The sequence below is a fragment of the Rhinopithecus bieti genome, unplaced genomic scaffold (assembly GCF_001698545.2).
Source record: "Rhinopithecus bieti isolate Rb0 unplaced genomic scaffold, ASM169854v2 scaffold_7870, whole genome shotgun sequence".
NCBI classification, from domain to species: Eukaryota; Metazoa; Chordata; class Mammalia; order Primates; family Cercopithecidae; genus Rhinopithecus; species Rhinopithecus bieti.
Genome location: NW_016805645.1, coordinates 554849 through 566997, shown reverse-complemented (window position 1 = coordinate 566997; position 12149 = coordinate 554849).

The window sequence follows — 12149 nt, the reverse complement described above, 5'->3', positions numbered from 1 at the left end:
AAAAAAAAAAAAAAAAAAAAAAAAAAAAAAATGAAAGATGACCAGAGAAGTCTAAATCACCTATGATCACACAAAAGGCTAGAGACGAAGTCCTAGGATCGTCATTCCTGAGATATGGAAAAGACTATGGTGTCCATGCCCCCACATGATGAAATTTTAAAACAAGCAAACAAACAAACAAAAATATATTCTTAACCATAAAATAAGTGTAAAGAGTTCTAACAAAGTTTCTATCTTTTCCATAATAACTATGATCATTTTGTTGTTGAGGTACTCTCATTAATTTATCAATACTTTTCTAAACAACACTGATCATAGTTTTTTTCTTTCTTGATTTGGCCAATATGGTGAATTATACAAATGAAACATCAAACCAACCATGCATTCCTGAAATAAACCCCCTTGGTCATGATGCATTATTGTTTAATAAATTGCTGGATTTGATTTATTGGTATTTTGTTAAGGGTGTTTACATCTGTGTGCATGAGGGATGGTAGTCTAAAATTTTCTTGTAATATCTTTGTCAGGATTTGCTATCAAAGTCATGCTGTCTTCGTCAAAATGAATTGAGAACTGTTCCTTGCTTCTTTATTTTCTGAAAGAGCTTGTGTAAAATTGGCATTATTTCCTACATGTTTGATATAATTCATGGATTCTGAACCTCTTGAACTGGTCTTTGTTTTTTTGCTCTGCCTTCTAGGAAATGTCCTTAACTTTCTCTTCTTTTAAAGCTATCCCGGGGCACATGACATCAGGACCTCCTGAGGCTGAGTCACAGTCATGTGTCCTAAAAAAAACAAAACAAAACAAACTATCTTGGTCTGGAATTTTCTTCGTAAGAAGGTTTTAAATTACTAATTCCGTTTTTTTAACTGTTATAGGAATATTCTGAATTTTGTTTCTTCTTTTGTTTATTTTATTTATTTTTTACCTTCCTGGCTGAGTGATTTTAAATGAATATTTCTTCTTGTGTCAGTTTTGGTAAGTTGTATTTTCAAGGAATTTGTTCATTTTCTTTAATGAATTTATTGCCAAAGGACTGTAATATTGCCATATTATTATTATTCCTTTATTATTGTTTTTTAACCTGGCTCATTACTGACAGCCTTTTCCATTATTTTGTATTTTATGTTATATTTTGTATTGAGATTTAATTCATATATGATAAAATTCATATTTTTAAGTGTACAATTTGTTGTGTTTTAGTATGTTCAAAAGGTTGTACAACCATCACCACTAATTCCAGAACATTTTCATTATTCCAAAAGAAATTCCACACCCATTTAGTAGTTATTCCCCATTCACCTCTGTATCCCAGCCCCTGGCAATGACTAATCTACTTTCTGTCTATATGGGTTTACCTATTCTGGACATTTCACATAAATAGAATCAAACATTACGTTCTTTTATACCTGGCTTCTTGCACTGAGCATGTTTCAATGTTCATCCATATTGTAACATGTATCAGTAATTTGTCCCTTTTATGGCTACCTAATATCTGGCCCTTTTATAGCTACAATCATAGATATATCACATATTTCGTTTATCCACCCATCTGTTGATGGACATTTGGGTTGTTTGCACTTTTTGACTATTATAAATAATACTGCTATGAACATTTCTGGTTTTGTATGAACATGTGTTCTCTGTTCTCATGGGGATATATACCTAAGTGGAAATGCTGTGTCATGTGGTAATTGTGTGTGTAACATTTCCAGGAACTGCCAACTGTTTTCCAACTCCAGTGTACCATTTTATAATCTCACTAGCAGTATATGAGGGTTCCAGTTTTGCAACATCCTCAGAAACATGTGTTATTGTCCATCTTTTTAAGTACAGTCCTCCTAGTGGGTGTGAAGTGGTTATGATTAGCGTTTCCCAAAGACTAATGATGTTGAGCAACCTTTCATGTGTATGTTGCGCATTTGTATATCTTCTTTGGAAAAAATGTCTATTGGGATCCTGTGCCTTTTCTTTTATTTTTTTTTTTTTCCTTTTTTTTCTTTTTCTTTTTTTTTTTTTTCTTGAGACAAGGTCTTGCTCTGTTGCCCAGGCTGGAGTGCAGTAGTGTGATCACAGCTCACTACAGCCTCAACCTCCTGGCCTGAACCTCCCAGGTAGCTGGGACCGCAAGTACTTGCCACCACATCCAACTAATGTTTTAGTTTTTTATAGAGACAGGGTCTCACTATGTTGCTCTGGCTGTCTCAAACTCCTGGCTCAAGCAATCCTCCTGCCTCAGCCTCCGAAAGTGTTGGGATTACAGGCATGAGCCACCACACCTGGCCTCTTCTATGAGATTTATAGTTTAGCTCTTCCATTTAGGTCTTTGATCCATTTTGAATTAATTTTTATATATGGCATGGGGTAGGGGTCCAATTTCATTATTTTACATCTAGTTATACCAACACCATTTGTTGAAAAGGCTGCACTTTCCCCAGTCGAAATATCTTGGCAACCTGGCTGAAACCAATTCTCCCTAAATGCATGGGCTTATTTCTGGACTGTCAATTCTATTCTATCTATGTCTCTCCTTATGCCAGCACCACAGTCTTGATTACTATATCTTTGTGATAAATTTTGAAATCAGGAAATGTGAGTCTTTCAATTTTGTTCTTCTCTCTCAAGATTGTTTTAGCTATTCTGGGTCTCTTGAGTTTTAACATCAGCTCTTCAATATCTGCTAAAATTCCAGCTCAGATTTTAATGGGGATTGTGCTGAATATGCAGATCAATTTGAGGAGTATTGCCATTTTAACAATATTAAGTCTTCAGAATTATGTACATGCGATATCTTCCCATTTATTTAGTTCTTTCATTTCTTTCAACAAGTTTTTTTAATTTGTTGTGTACAATTCTTGAACTTAGTTTGTTAAATTTATTCCTAAGTATTATATTCTTTTTGATTCTATTGTAAATATAATTGCTTTCTTTTCTTTTCTTTTTTCTTCGTTTGTTTGTTTGTTTGTTTGAGATGGAGTTTCACTCTTGTTACCCAGGCTGGAGTGCAATGACACGATCTTGGCTCACCACAACGTCCGCCTCCCGGGTTCAAGTGATTCTCCTGCCTCAGCCTTCCTGAGTAGCTGGGATTACAGGTATGTGCCGCCACACCCAGCTAATTTTGTTTTTTTTTTTTTTAGTAGAGATGGAGTTTCTCCATGTTGGTCAGGTTGGTCTCGAACTCCCAATCTCAGATGATACGCCTGCCTCGGCCTCCCAAAGTGCTGGGATTACAGTCGTGAGCCACCGCACCTGGCCAGAATTGTTTTCTTAATTCATTTTCAGATTGTTCACAGATATTGTATAGAAATATAATTGATTTTTGTATATTGAGCTTGTATCCTGCAACTTTGCTGGACTAGTTTATTACCTATAATAGTTTTTATGTGTTAATTCATTAGGATTTTCTATATACAAGGTTATGTCATCTGTGAGTAGAAATAGTTTTACTTCTTCCTTCCCAATATTTTATTTTTTAATTTATTTGTAACTTGTAATTTTTATTTTTATTTCCTTTTTGGTCAACTGTTCTGGCTAGAATCTCTAGTACAATGCTGAACCATAAATGGCAATAGCAAACATCCTTGTCTTATTCTTCACCTTAGGGAAAAATTTTTTAGTCTTTCACCACTGAGTATGACGTTAGCTATGGGGTTTTTTGATGCCCTTTATTAGGTTGAAGAAATTTTCTGCTCCTAAATTGCGGAGGATATTTATCATTAAAGTGTGTTGGATTTTGTCAAATGCTTCTTCTGACTCTATTTAGATAATTATCAGTTTTTACTCTTTTATTAATGTGGCATAATTGTACTGATTTTCATATGTTGAAAAAACTTCACACTCCTGAGGTAAATCCCACTTGGTCATAGTGTATAATGGTGTATATTATGGGGAAAAAATGCTTTTTATACATTGCTGAATTTGGTTTGCTAGTATTTTGTAGAGAATTTTTGTGTCTATATTCATAAGGGATATGATTCTGTAATTTTTTCTTGTGATGTCTTTGGCTAATACTGGCCTCAAGGAGGGAATTGGGAGATGTTCTCTATCCTTTTATTTCTTGGAAGAGTTTGATGGATTGATGTTAATTCTCTTTAAATGTCTGCATAATTCACCAGTGAAGCTATCTGGTGTTGGGCTTTTCTTTCAGGGAAGAGTTTTGATTACTAATTCAATCTCTTTACCTGTTATAGGCCTGTTCAAGTTTTCTATTTCTTCTTAAGTTGGTTTTGGTAATTTGAGTTTCCAGGAATGTGTCAATTTAATCTAGGTTATCTAATTTGTTGGTATGCAATTATTCACAGTATTCCTTTATAGTATTTTTTCTTTCTGAAAGGTCGGTAGTAATATCATGACTTTTCTTTCTTTCTTTCTTTTAGACGGAGTTTTGCTCTTGTCACCCAGGCTGGAGTGCAATGGCATGATCTTGGCTCACCGCAACCTCCGCTTCCTGGGTTCAAACGATTCTCCTGCCTCAGCCTCCCAAGTAGCTGGGACTACAGGTGTGTGCCACCGCACCTAGCTAATTTTTGTATTTTTAGTAGAGACAGGGTTTCACCATCTTGGCCAGGCTCGTCTCGAACTCCTGACCTCGTGATCCACCCACCTCGGCCTCCCAAAGTGCTGGGATTACAGGCATGAGCCACGGCACCCGGCCCCAACTTTTATTTCTGAGTTTAGTGATCTGAGTCTTCTTTTTTATTCTCGTTCTATCTAGCTAAAGTTCTGTCAATTTTGTCAATCTTTTCAAACAATCAACTTTCGACACTATTGAGTTTCTTTATTGTTTTTCTATTATCTATTTCCTTTCTTTCCACTATAATCTTTATGATTCCTTCCTTTTATTTCTCTGAGTTTAGTTTGTTCTTTTCTGCGTGCCCTTTATTAAGTTGAGAAAGTCTTTTTTCCTGATTTTGTAGAATGTTTTAGTCACGAAAGGGTATTGGATTTTATCAGTGAAATTGGTGATTTGAGGTTATTTGAGATCCTTCTTTTTTTCTTTCCTCTTTGTTTTTAATATAGGTATGCAGAGTGATGTTTCCTTCTAAGCATGTTTTTGCCTGCATTTCAAGAGTTTTGGTATAGAATAGTTTCATCTTCAGTCATCTGAAGAAATTAGAAATTTTCTAATTTCCCTTGTGATTTCTTATTTAATCCATTGGCTACTTAGGAGTATGTTGTTTAACTTCCGCATATTGTTTTACTTTCCCAAATTTTCTTGTGTTACTATATTCATGGTGGTTGTGCTAAGGATGATAATATGCATCTCTAACTTAGCACAGTCTATTCACAGTTAACATTGTACAATGAGGCCGAGGTTGGGAGGATTGCTTGGGGCCAGGAGTTCAAGACCAGCCTGGGAAATATAGCAAGACCTTATTTCTAATAAATAAATCAATAAATCACATTGTACTATTTCATATAAAATATGAGAACCTTATTACATTAAAATTTCACTTCCCCTCTCTTTTGCTATTCTTGTCCATTTACTGTGGTTATATTTAACATTTGCCTATATAGTAACCCCATGATATCATATTATTATATTTGTTTTGAACAGTTAGTAAACTTTCTTTTCTTTTCTTTTCTTTTTTTTTTTTGAGAAAGAATCTTGCTTTGACACCCAGGCTGGAGTGCAGTGTCGTGATCTTGGCTCACTACAACCTCCGCCTCCAGGGCTCAAGCCATCCTCCCACCTCAGCCTCCTGAGTAGTTGGAACCACAGGTGTACACCACCATATCCAGCTAATTTTTGTATTTTTTGTAAAGACAGGGTTTTGCCATGTGCCTAGTCTTGTCTCAAACTTCTGACCTCAAGGGATCCTCCCACCTCAGCCTCTCCAAGTGCTGGGCTTACAGGCATGAGCTACCACGCCCAGCCAACATCAATCTTTCAAAACTTTGTGGGGTTTTTTTGTTTTGAGATGGAGTCTCGCTCAGTCGCCCAGGCTGGAGTGCAGTGGCGCGATCTCGGCTCACTGCAAGCTCCGCCTCCCAGGTTCACGTCATTCTCCTGCCTCAGCCTCCCAAGTAGGTGGGACTACAGGCGCCAGCCGCCACGCCCGGCTAATTTTTTTGCATTTTTAGTAGAGACAGGGTTTCACCGTGTTAGCCAGGATGGTCTCCATCTCCTGACCTCGTGATCCGCCCGCCTCGGCCTCCCAAAGTGCTGGGATTACAGGCTTGAGCCACCGCGCCTGGCCTCAAAACTTTGTGTTTTTTCATGGCTTTATTCCCCTTTCTACCGATGCCCTAAACTCAGATCATATCCACCATTTGGTTAATTCAGCACTACCCTGTCTGTAATTACTGGTTTTTTTTTTTTTTTTTTGAGACAGAGTCTTGCTCTGTCACCAGGCTGGAGTTCAGGGGGGGGATCTCAGCTCACCCCATCCTCTGCCTCCCCAGTTCAAGCGATTCTCCTGCCTCAGCCTCCCAAGTAGCTGGGACTACAGGCACTTACCACCACACCCAGCTAATTTTTGTATTTTTAGTAGAGATGGGGTTTTACCATGTTGGCCCCGATGGTCTTGATCTCTTGACCACGAGATCCACCCACCTCAGCTTCCCAAAGTGCTGGGATTACAAGCTTGAACCACCACACCCGGCCCTTTTTTTTTTTTTTTTTTTTAAGACAGAGTCTCGCTGTCACCCAGGTTGGAGTGCAGTGGTGTGATTTTGGCTCATTGCAACCTGTGCCTCCCAGGTTCAAGCAATTCTCCCGCCTCAGCCTCCCAAGTAGCTGGGATTACAGGTGCACACCACCACGCCCGGCTAATTTTTGTATTCTTAGTAGAGATGGGGTTTCACCATATTGGCCAGGCTGGTCACAAACTCCTGACCTTAAGTGATCTGCCCACCTTGGCCTCCCAAAATGTTGGAATTACAGGTGTGAGCCACCACGCCCAGCTTCCAATTACATTTTTAAAAATTTTGTTCACTCTGTCTCCTAAAGGTAAAAATGTATTAGGATCAAGAGAATGAGAAGACAAGTCACTGACTTGGAGAAAGTATTTATATAAGACGTATCTAATAAAGGACTTTTATCCAGGAAAAAAATTACAAAAGTTAGCTTTGAAATCTACTGTCCCCATCTCAGAAATCCTCAAATTAGCTTCCTCAGTCTTTTATAACTGAGACCAGAATAAGAATAGGGATAGGGAGAAGAAGAAATGGAAAGACAAGAGGCACGCTCAATTATTAGCTGCCTTACAAGTCTGCCAGCTGCTCTAGGCTGCCCTGAGAACACCCTCCCAGCTAATCGCTATCTGTGTGGAAAGCCAGGCTACTGGAGGACAAAGTGCCCCAATGGGCCAAATGGGAAAAAGCCCACATGGCCTGACCCCTGTGCCAAAAGCTCAGCCACTAAAAAAGGGACTGTCCCAAGAGCCAAAAGGCCCCCCACCCCGATCCAATAATAGCTTTGAACAGAATGGCTTTCTACTCCGGCTGGCTCTCAGATCTAACATCATCATCAAAGGGACAGAGACAAGGGCAACCTTAAATGTAGCCGGTAGGATAGTGAATTTTTTTTATTGGATTTGGGAGCAGACTGCTCCGTGTTTACCTCCTCTGGGTAACTGTCATGCGCGTCCGTGTGAAGAGATCACCAGACAGGCTTTGTGTGAGCAATAAAGCTTTTTAATCACCTGGTTGCAGGCGGGCTGAGTCCGAAAGGAGAGTCAGCGAAAGGAGATAAGGGTGGGGCCGTTTTATAGGATTTGGGTAGGTAAAGGAAAATTACAGTCAAAGGGGGGTTCTTCTCTGGCAGGCAGGAGTGGGGTCACAAGGTGCTCAATGGGGAGCTTTTGAGCCAGGATGAGCCAGGAAAAGGACTTTCACTAGGTAATGTCATCACTTAAGGCAAGGACCGGCCATTTTCACTTCTTTTGTGGTGGAATGTCATCAGTTAAGGCGGGGCAGGGCATTTTCACTTCTTTTGTGATTCTTCAGTTACTTCAGGCCGTCTGGGCATATATGTGCAAGTCACGGGGGATGCGATGGCTTGGCTTGGGCTCAGAGGCCTGACAGTAACTTTCCCCTAAATCCTGTCAGGTAATAGGGGTAAACGGCACTCCTCCCGTCAGAAAATGTATACCTCCTTTATGTTGTCTATGGGACCAACGACTCTTTCCCCATCAGTTCCTGGCAATGTCTGAATGTCCCACACCCCTTTTGGGCAGAGATATACTCTCAATCTGATAAAGGACTTTTATCCAACATATACAAAGAACGCTTAAGCCAGGAATAGTGGCTCCTGCTGTAGTCCCAGCTACTCAGGAGGCTGAGGTGGGAGTATTGCTTAAACCCAGGAGTTCAAGGCTGCAGTGAGCTAGAGTTGCACCACTGCATTCCAACCTGGGTGACAGAGCAAGATCCCCGTCTCAAAACACAAAAACCTCTTAAAACTCTACAATAAAACAACCATTTAAAAAACGGGCAAGAGATCTGAATGGATACCTCGCCAAAGAAGATATCCAGATAGCAAATAAACATGTGAAAAGATGCTCAACATCATATCATATATCATTGGGATGGGACATATTAAGACAACGATGAGATACCACTACACACTGTGAAAGGAAAGTATCTTGGGACTGGCCCAAAAATCACTAAGCTAAAGGGAAAAGTCAAGCTGGGAACTGCTTAGGACAAACCTGCCTCCCATTCTTTTCAGACACCCCTCTGCTCACTGAGCTAATGCGTATCTGATTGCCTCCTTTGAAGGGGCTAATCAGAAATTCAAAAGAATGCAACCATTCGTCTCTTACCTACCTATGACTCAGAAGTTCCCTCCCCGCTTAGAATTGTCCCACCTTTCCAGACTGAAGCAATATTCATCTTACATATGTTGATGTCTCCTGTCTCCCTAAAATGTATAAAACCAAACTGCTCTGACCACATTGGGTACACGTCGTCAGGACCGCCTGAGGCCATGCCACAGGCGTGCATCCTCAACCTTGGCAAAACAAACTTTCTTTTTTTTTTTCCTTTTTATTTTTTTTGCGACGGAGTCTCACTCTGTCGCCCAGGCTGGAGTGCAGTGGTGTGATCTTGGATCACTGCAGGCTCCGCCTCCCGGGTTCATGCCATCCTCCAGCCTCAGCCTCCCCATTAGCTGGGACTACAGGTGCACGCTGCCACGCCTGGCTAATTTTTTGTATTTTTAGTAGAGATGGGGTTTCACCATATTAGCCAGGATGGTCTCAATCTCCTGACCTTGTGATCCACCCACCTCAGCCTCCCAAAGTGCTGGGATTACAGGCGTGAGCCACCGCACCTGGCCCACATTTTCTTGACAATAAAGTGAGCCACTTAATTCAAGAACAAACAGTATTTGTTGCCAATGAAAAACTGAGCTTTCAAGCAAAAATTAGAATTTTGGAAAACTTGTATCTGCCATTGTGAGCTGACAACTTCCTGATACTTAAGACTTTCTTGATAAGATCACATATTTAGCAATATTAACAAATGCAATTTTAAAATATCACCTAATTAAATGTGTCAACATTTGGAAGGTGACAGGTTTCCAGCAAGTTCTGCTGGTGCAGTATCATGGTGACTCCTCATGTCCTTCAGTGAGGTAGAGCCATGCCTTCCCAAAGGAGTCTGCTCACAGCCTGAGGGTGGAGTCTAGGGGCTCTTCCTTGGGTGTGTCTATCTCAGCCCCAGGGTAGTAGCTGCTCCTTGTATCTGCTATTCCTGTATTTTTAGAGTTCTCTTTACTTCTTACTAGCCAGTTCCTCATCACTCCGATCCCAGTGAGAATCAGGAATTCTTTATATTAAACTTTTCCTGTTTGGATTACTATGTGGTTTCTCCCTCCTGATTAGACCTACACTGATATAGCAGGTCTTGCAAACAAGAGCTGTGAATAGTCAAGTGGGGAGAAAAACAGATCAGTGCATTCATTACAATGAAGGGAAGGGCACAAAGGAGAGGCACATGTTCCTGCCTGTCTTGGTTTGTGAACTGCAAAAGGTTGTCAAGCTGACACTAGGGGAAGAAGGCTTAAGGAAAAAGTTTGCAACAGCTGCTTTTAAATATAAAGAAGTTGAAAATTAGAACCAAATAGTATCCATGTGTTGAGTGGGCTAGTTCTTTTGTCTGTGAAAAAGAGTTTTTGTGATGTCATCCCTTCAGAACAGTTGAAGGAGCAGAAAGTGAATGACCCAACAAATCCAGGTTTGGAAGTAGCTAAAAAGAAAAGTTAACAGGTAATTAAGTTACCACTGCAGTACCCAACAGGACAGCAAAGAAGAGACCAACTGTATCAGTGATATGGTTGGAGTTGGAGAGCTTAAGCACTTCAAGAAAACAGAAAAATGGTGGCCGAGCACAGTGGCCCATGCCTATAATCTCAGCACTCTGAGAGGCCAAGGTGGGTGGATCACCTGAGGTCAGGAGTTTGAGACCAGCCTGGCCAACATGGTGAAACCCTGTCTCTACTAAAAATATAAAACTTAGCCAGGCGGGGTTGTGTGCACCCGTAGTCCCAGCTACTCGGGAGGCTGAGGCAGGAGAATCACTAGAACCCAGGAGGCAGAGGTTGCAGTGAGCGAGACTGAGCCATTGCACATCAGCCTGGGCAACAGAGCGAGACTCCATCTCAAAAAAAAAAAAAGGGAAAAATGACCCAATGGGACACTAGGCTGATGAAGTCAGGGTCAGTCTTTTTATGCAGAGTTAAAGCAGCTTAGAACTTAACATTGCATAGACAATCATAGATGAACAAAACTGAGTCATGGGGTCAGAAAGGTAGTAAGTCAGAAGGTTCATGCTCCCAGAGATAATGGTAGCACAGTGGGAAATGTGAGGCAGGGGCCTGACTGCTACTTACACTTGAGGCCAGGACACAGCCACTTGAGCAACAGCCCCAAAACATCCTGGGGAAAGAGAACACTGCTCTGAAGTTATATTAGGCTCTCCCTCGGTTAGTTGGTCTTTGGCAAATAATCATCCTATAATAAAAAGAGCTGGTATTTGAGTGCTTCCTCTTTTCCTCATCTAGGAGAGTGCTCTGGACCACTAGTCCAGAAACAATGAGGCAGAGATTGAGTCCTTGGCAAGCATTTCTTGCTCGGCATCTTCATTTTCACCTCCTCTTTTCTCTCTCACTCCTGGGTAAATGACATTGTTCAGAGTTTCCAAGTTTGAGTACAACATGACAATTATATCCCTGACTTCAAGCAATAAGAAATACACTTACACTTTACAGGGTGATCCAGTATAGACATGGCTTTATGTCATGAAACAAAAGTTTCATAAAACAGGCTTAGGCTGGGCATGGTGGCTCACACCTATAATCCCAGCACTTTGGGAGGCCGAGGTGGGCAGATCACCTGAGGTCAGGAGTTTTGAGACCAGCCTGGCCAACATAGTGAAACCCTGTCTCTACTAAAAATACAAAAATCAGCCAGGCATGGTGGCGGACGCCTGCAATCCCCGCTACTGGGGAGGCTGAGGCAGGAGAATCGCTTGAACCTGGAAGGCAAAGTTTGCAATGAGCCGAAATAGATCATGCTACCGTACTCCAGCCTGGGCAAAAGAGTGAGACTTGATCTCAAAAAAAAAAAAAAAAAAAAAAGCATCGCTGGATGTGACCCACTTTTTTTCTATTCTATTGTATTTTATTTTTTCAAAATGCTGGTCATGGCCCCCTAAATTGACTTCATAATCTAGGGGACTCTATTCTTAGTCTGACAAACACAACAGAGGAAAAAGGTGACTCATAAACTGATTATAATCTGATGAAAACACTCCCTGAGGTCAACATTTTCCTTTGGTCAATTGTTTACTAATTATCTTAATTTGTTTTCCAACCCTGGAAGGCAAGTGTGCTACACAGAACCCCAGTGCCAAGATCCCACCATTCACATTACTCTCATCCTTTCGGGAGTAATATTTCTCATTACAAATCAATAAATGTACATTTTGAAACACATTGCTGTCATACAAAGGAAAACTGGCCAGCATCTCCACGGGCACAGTGGCTCCCAGATCAGACAAACTCCACTGGACCAAACTCTGTAACATCAGACTCATCAGTCAAAGCAAACCTTCTTGTTACAGAAAATTGTAATCTCACGTTATTGTAAAATAAGACAACAATTTACAATACTCAACATGATGACTCGGTAGAGGTG